Genomic DNA, 8,105 nt, shown 5'->3' with positions numbered 1-8,105 from the left:
TACCACATGTTCTCACTAATTGGTGGGAGCTAAAAATAAACAAATTAATTCACCCACATACTCACAAAAAAACCGGGCGGGGGGGGGGCGAGAAGATATAACAACTATACTTTTGTGAAGTTGTTACAACAAGCAAACGGAAAGGACATTCTTGGGTGGGAGGGGAAAGAGGGAGGAGGGGGGAGGTGTTGGTGATGGGCCATAATAATCTAATACATTGTATATTGACAAAATAAAATTTTAACGAAAAAAAATAAATAAAGATTTATGAACTTGAAGATAAAGTAATTGAAACTCTTCAAAGGAAACACACAGAGAAAAGAAGACTGTAAAATAAATAAATACAGCATCCCATGAGCTGTGGGCCAATTTCACTGTGCATAACATTTTTCTAATAGCAGTCTCAGAAAATGGAATCATTTTCAGAAAATAAAATAAATATTTGAAAATAAAATAGCAAAAACTTTCCAAATTTGATAAAAACTAAACTCTGCAATCAAGAACTCAAAAAAATGCAGGCATAATAAACATAAAGAAAAGAACATCAAAACAAATGATGCCAAATTGCTGAAGAAGAGTAATAAAGAAAATCTCAAAAGCAGTCAGATGGAAAAAGTCACAGTACATATAAAAATAAATACAAGAATGGCAGTTTACTTCTTTTAAGTATAAAATGCAATCTAGTAGACAATAGAGTGATGTATTTAAAGTTCTGAATTAAAAAAAAATCAACATATAATTCCATACCTGTGAAAATATATCAACATAGATTTCTCTATATTTCAAAAATGAATGCTAACTTATTCTAAGACATACGTAGGTTGAGAGAATTTATGGTCAGAAGACCCATGGTACAAGAACTATTGAAGAAATTTTCTCAGGTAGGAGAAAAATAATACAGGATGGAAATTTGGATCTACCAAAGAAATGAATGGCATTGAAAATTGTGAACACATTAAAAAATATCAAACTTTTGTTCTTATATTTAAATCTCTCTAAAAGATAATGAATTGTTTAAGCAAAAAGATTGTGTTTTGGGAGTTTATTATATATACAACACAAAATATCACATATAGAAAAATACCACATAAGTGAGTGCAAGAAGTGAAAATATACTGTGGTAATGTTCTTATAGTATACATGAAGTGGTGTAATAGGATTTCAAGATAGACTGTGATAAGTTAAAACTATATTTTTATACTTCAGAAAAACCATCTAAAAGGAAGCAGCTAGAAGTAAAATTAATAATAGATAAGAGTAACAAAATGCAATTAATTAATTCTAAGGAAGGCAGTGTAAAAGAATAGTGGCACAAATGGAGCACATTTAGCAAGATGGTTAATTTAAACCCAGTGATATTGAAAATTACATTAAAAATATATCCAAGTAAAATGTTGAGATAGTCAATATATAATTTAGACCAAATTACATGCTAATAATAATAAAAATAAATTTTATTTATTTATTTTTTGTGTTTTTATGAATATTCATGGATTACAAAACTGACCATCACCACTCGTGCCCGAGATGTGATGGCCAGATCCATACTGGCAGCATGCCCATTACCACAAATTGCAATTATAACCCATGTCCCCCACCCATTTATCCCCGACCTCCCTCCCCATCCCCCTTTCCCCCATCCACTTTGTATCCCTAAGTTTGCTCTCTCCCTCTGCAAGTCCGACACACCACTGTGGTCTTTCTTTTCTTCCTTCTTTCTCTCAGCACTCACGTATCAGTGAGAACATGTGGTATTTTTCCCTCTCTGCTTTGCTTATTTCACTCAGCATAATTTTCTCTAACTTCATCCATGTTGTAACAAATGGCAGAATTTCATTCATTTTATGGCTGAACAGTATTCCATTGTTTATATATACCACATTTGCCTTATCCAGTCATCCATTGATGGACATTTAGATTGGTTCTATGTCTTCGCTATTGTAAATCAGTACAACCACTATGGAAAACAGTATGGAGGTTGCTCAAGCAACTACAGTTAAATAAATACATTTTAAATAAGACACAAATAGGTAAAACATAAGACAGTAAAAGGCATACTATGGTAACAGTGCTCAAAAGAACATTGGAGTGGCTACATTAAATCAGGAGACACAGATTTCAGGGCAAGTAATTTTACACGGGATAAAGAAAGACATTTAAAAGTATAAAAGGGGCAGGTGGCGGGTTCCAGGAGATTTGGGTTTTTGCACCTCAGCTCTGGTGAGGAAAGTGCTGGCTGGCTCCAACTCTTGTCCCTGTGCCTGAGCAGAGCTTGAAACCCAAACCTTTGCACTCTGCCACCTCCTCAATCCCAGTGGTGCCATCTTGAATCCTTCAGCACCACAGCCAGTAGCTGCTATGTATGTGATCAAGATAGATGGCTGGCAAGAGCAGTCATGTTTGACAAAATTATGTCTCAATCCAGTAGCTTTGTTATGGACTCAAATATGGACCTTGTTGATCCCACTCAGATCACCGTGAAAGTAATCCAAGGCTCATACATTTGGGTCACCACGGTGGAACTAGATTCTTTGGCTGCTGAAACAGCTGCCACCTTGACTACTACTAAACACCCTGACTATGCCATCCTGGCAGTAAGGATTACTGTCTCTAACTTACACAAAGAATTGAAGAAAGTGTTCAGTGACATGATGGAACACGTCTACAACTAAATAAATCCACATAATGGCAAACACTCTCCCATGGTGGACAAGTCAGCACTGGATATAGTTTTGGACAATAAAGATCACCTGAATTCTGCCATTATCTATGACTAAGTTTTCTCCTATAATTACTTTAGCTTTAAGATGCTAGAGTGGTCCTATTTGTTGAAAATCAATGGAAAAGTGTCTGAAATACCACAGCATATGTTGATGAGGGTGTCTGTGGGGATTCTCAAAGAAGACATCGATGCTGCAATCGAAACATATAGCCTTCTTTCTGAGAAGTGGTTTACTCATGCCTCTCCCGTTCTCTTAATGCTAGTACCAACTGCCCACAACTTTCCAGCCGTTTCCTTCTGAATATGAAAGATGACAGCATTGAAGGCATTTATGACACTCTAAAGCACTGTGCATTGATTTCTAAGTCTGCTGGACGAATTGATGTTGCTGTGAGTTGTATTCAGGCTACTGGCAGCTACACTGCTGGGACTAATGGTAATTCCAATGGCTTTGTACTGAGGCTCAAAGTAAATAGCAACACAGCTTGATATGTGGATCCAGGTGGAAACAAGCATCCTGGGGCATTTGCTATTTACCTGGAGCCTTGGCATTTAGACATCTTTGAGTTCCTTTATTTAAAGAAGAACACAGGAAAGGAAAAGTAGCATGCCAAGGATCTTTTCTTTGTCCTTTGGATTCCAGATCTGTTTGTGAAATGAGTGGAAACTAATCAGGACTGGTCTTTTATATGCCCAAATGAATGTCCTGGTCTGGATGAAGTTTGGGGAGAGGAATCTGTGAAGCTATATGAGAGTTATGAGAAACAGGGTTGTGTCCGCACAGCTGTCAAAGATTAGCAGCTTTGGTCTGCCATCATTGAGTCTCAGACAGAGACACGTACCCCGTACATACTCTGCAAAGATTCCTGTAATCGGAAGAGCAACCAGCAGAACCTGGGAAGGATCAAATACAGCAATCTGTGCACAGAAATAGTAGAGTATACCAGCAAAGATTAGGTTGCGGCTTGTAACTTTGCTTTCTTGGCTTTGAATATGAATGTTACATCAGAACACACTTATGACTTTAAGAAATTGGCTGAAGTCACTAAAGTCATTGTTTGAAACTTGAGTAAAATTATTGATATAAACCACTACCCTGTTCCAGAGGCATGCTTATCAAGTAAATGCTATCATCCCATTCGAGCTGGGGTACAAGTTCTAGCAGATGCTTTTATCCTGACGAGATATCATTCTGAGAGTCCTAAGGCCCAGTTACTGAATAAGTAAATCTTCGAAGTTATTGATTATGGAACCCTGGAAGCCAGCTGTGACCTGGCCAAGGAGCATGGCCCATATGAAACCTGTGAGGGCTCTCCAGTAAGCAAAGGGGTGTGTGGAATGTTACTCCCATGGACCCATGGGACTGAAAACTTCTCAAAGAGAAGATTGCAAAGTATGGTGTAAGAAAAAGTTCACTTATTGCTCCCATGCCTACTGCTTCAACTCTTGGATCCTGAAGAATGAATCCATTAAACCTTATACCAGCAACATTTATACTCACAGAGTCTTATCAGTAAAATTTAGGACTGTAAGTCCAAACTTATTGAAAGATCTTACTGAGCAGGGCTTGTATAATGAGGAAATGAAAAACCAGATTATTGTATGCCATGGCTCTACCCAGAGCATACCAGAAATTCCTGATGACCTGAAGCAACTTTAAAAAATTGTGTGGGAAATCTCTCAGAAAACTGTTCTCAAGATGGCAGCGAAGAGAGGTGCATTCATTGATCAAAAGCCAGTCTTTGAACATCCATATTGCTGAGCCTAACAATGGCAAACTCACTAGTATGCATTTCTATGGCTGGAAGCAGGGTTTGAAGACTGGAATGTGTTATTTAAGCACAAACCAGCAGCTAATCTGATCCAGTTCACTCTAAAAAAGGAGAAGCTGAAAGATAAGGACAAGGAATCGAAAGAAGAAGAGAAAGAGAGGAACCCAGCAGCCATGGTGTGCTCCTTGGAGAATAGAGATGAGTGCACAGTGTGTGGATACTGAAGAAAGGCTTACAAGAGACAGCAAGTCTTTGATAACCAAACTGCTTCTTGAGCATAGATAGGAGTAGTGGGTTTGTTTGAGGTGGTAAGACTTTGCTGGGCCTTATTACAGCAAAACAAATAATTGACTTAAACTATTGTTTCTTTTTTTTTTTTTTTTGTCTTTTGTCTTTTTCCGTGTCCGGCAATGGATCGCAACCCTCAGTGTTGCCCCCGTACAAGACCAGGGACCGGCAACGGGATTGCAACCCTCGGTGATGCTCCCGCACCTTGCTCAGCCAGTGAGCGGGAACCGGTCTGTATGTGGGATCCAAACCCTCGGGTGGGAGCGCCGCCGCGCTTCCCAAGCGGCGCACTTATCCAGTGCGCCACCGGGCTGGCCCTAAACTATTGTTTCTATATAGTGTAAAGATAATATTTTTTTTAAAAAATGTTGATATATTGGGAATCAAAGTAGAAGTTTTAGGAACACAAAAGAAGTCATCTTGTAAATAGGGAGTTATTAAATAAGGTTTCATCACTCCTCTAGGTTCCTAGGAACTAAACTGAGTGATAACCCACAAGAAATGTTAAGACTTTCTGGATAAGATCCTATAAGTCATTTTGAAATAAAGAAAAACATTTCTAAAGAAAGAAGACAAGTATAAATGGGTCGATTCATAGAGAGTATAAAGAAATGTTGAATGTCTATGTACCTCATAACTGTTTCAATGTTAAAAGAGTAAACACTAATAGAACTGAAAATAAATGGACAAATTTAGAGAAATAGTTGGAGGTTGCAACATCACTGTCTCAATAATTGATAGAAATATATTAGACAGAATATCAGTATGTATAAAATGGACTTGACAAATATTACCAAATAAATTTACCTATATGACTTTTATAGAACTTTCACTAAAAATAAAAATAGAATAAACATTCTTTTCAAGTGCAAATGCAACACTTTCCAAGATACGCCATATTGGGAGTCATAAAACATGCCTCCATAAATTTACAAGGATTGAAATCATGTGACATATATTCTCCATCAACAAGGAAATAAATTAGAAATTAATAACAGTGTGCTATAAAAAATCCATTTATTTTAAATTAAAGACTCCTCTAAATAACTTATGGGTTGAAGCAGAAATCACAGGGCAAATTAGAAATATTTTGAACTAAATAAAGATAAAAACCCAACATCTGAAAATTTGTGGGATACAGCCAAAAAATTTGTAGAAGATAATTTACAACATCAAATACATATATTCAAATAAAAGAAATGTATCAAATGAACTACCTAAGCATTCACCTTAAAAAACTAACAAAGAAAAAAATAACCGAAATCTAATGTTAGCAAACAGAAAGAAATAGTAATAAAAGTAGAAATCAATGACATGGAAAACATAAAAGCATTAGGAAAAAATAAAGGAAAGCAACAGCATATTCTTTGAGAAGATTAATAAAATTGATAAACTTCTATCTAGAGTTGTCTGGAAAAAAACAGTTTGAGAAAAAAAGAGGAAAGGTGCATATTACCACTAACAGAAAAAAGTGAATATCAATATAGATATAAAGACATTAAAAGAAAAATAAGGAAATGTTATTTTATGTCAATAAATTTCCCAAAATAGATAAAATAGACAATTCCTTAAAAGATCAAAAATGCTAATGCTCACTGAGAAGAAATAAATAAAATAGCAGCACATATATTTAAAATTTTGATTTTGTGGTAAAAACCTTCTCAGAAAGTAAATTCAAGGTCCAGATGACTTGAATTGTAAAATATATGAGCTAAACATTTAAAAAAACAAATAACATACATTTAATATAAAGTCGACCAGAATATAGGAGAGGTGACACTTCCCAGCTCATTCTACGACTGTGATTATCATATAGCAAAAGAAAAAAAAGACATCAATGAAAACCACAGGCCAGTCGTGAACATGAATGCAAATTCTTAACAAAATACTTGCAGTTTGAATTAATCAATACATATAAAGGACAATACATCGTAACCAAGTTGAGTTAATTCATAGAATGCAGGTTTGTTTTAGTTTTAAAGATTTAATCAAAGAAAATCAGCATATAAGCATATTAAAAACATAAAATTATTATATTATTTCAAATTATTCAGAAAAGCTTTGAAAGTATTAACATTTATTCATTACAAAAACCCTCAGCAGTCTAGAAATAGAAGTAAACTTATTTAAACTAACATAGCACATATGTGAAAAACTATAGCTAGCATCACATTTAATGGCAAAACACCGGACACATTCTACCTAAGATAAGGAGCAAGAAAAAGGTCTGCCATTACCATTTATATTCAACATTGTGTTAGAGATCCTGGCCATTGCAAATGGCAGGAAAAAAATGCCATTAGAAATAAAGAACTAAACTGTCTTTATCTTTATTTGACACAACTGTACATGGAGAAATTTCTACAAAATAAAATCTACAAAACAAAAATATTAGAACTAGAAGGTGAGGTTCAATATACAAAATCGACTTATTTCTATATAATGTCAGTGAGTAATCAGAAATGGAAATTTAAAATTTAATAATACTATTTACAATAATATCTAAATCTATAAAATACTTAGTAATATATTTAAAAATATTTGCATGAGGTGTGCACTAAAAAACACAAAGTATTGCTCGTAGAAATTAAAAAGGCCTAAGTATTTGCAGAGACAATAAAAGTTGCTGGAACAGTTGTATATTCGTAGCAAAAAATAATCTCAAACATTACTTACCAAATAAAACTATAAGTTTTTCATAGAGAAATGAAATTTTAAGGACATTGGTGGTAGGAAATGTTTTTTAAAAATAGGATGTGGAAAAATGATAATTTATATTTCATCAAAATCAAAAACTTTATTTATTTTTTTTTTACTTTTTATTTTGTCAATATACAATGTAGTTGATCATTATCTCCCATCACCAAAACCTCCCTCCCTCCTCCCTCTCCCCACTCCCACCCAAGCATGTCCTTTCCATTTGCTTGTTGTAAGAACTTCAAAAAAAATGTAGTTGTTATATCTTCCTCTCCCCACCCCGGTTTTGTTTGTTTGTTTGTTTGTGTGTGTGTGTGTATGTATGTGAGTGAATTAATTAATTTATTTTTAGCTCCCACAAATAAGTGAGAACATGTGGTATTTCTTTTTCTCTGCCTTTCACTTAATATTATTCTTTCAAGGTCCATCCATGTTGTTGCAAATGGCAGTACTTCATTTGTTTTTATAGCTGAGTAGTATTCCATTGTGTAGATGTAACACATTTTCCATATCCACTCATCCGATGATGGAAATTTGGGCTGATTCCAGCTCTTGGCTATTGTGAAGAGTGTTGCAATGAACATTGGGGAACAGGTATACCTTCGACTTGATGATTTCCATTCCTT

The 8,105-nt window shown here is 35.0% G+C and overlaps 1 pseudogene; it reads left to right on the top strand.

The window, feature by feature from the left end:
* The first annotated feature begins 2,358 nt into the window (after positions 1–2,358).
* On the top strand, positions 2,359–4,718 carry LOC103597254 (annotated as a pseudogene).
* Positions 4,719–8,105: the final 3,387 nt, after the last annotated feature.

Source organism: Galeopterus variegatus, unplaced genomic scaffold (assembly GCF_000696425.1).
Source record: "Galeopterus variegatus unplaced genomic scaffold, G_variegatus-3.0.2 Scaffold2255, whole genome shotgun sequence".
In the NCBI taxonomy this organism is placed as follows: Eukaryota; Metazoa; Chordata; class Mammalia; order Dermoptera; family Cynocephalidae; genus Galeopterus; species Galeopterus variegatus.
The sequence above is the reverse complement of the archived record's forward strand: the minus strand, read 5'-3'. Positions and strand labels throughout refer to the sequence as shown.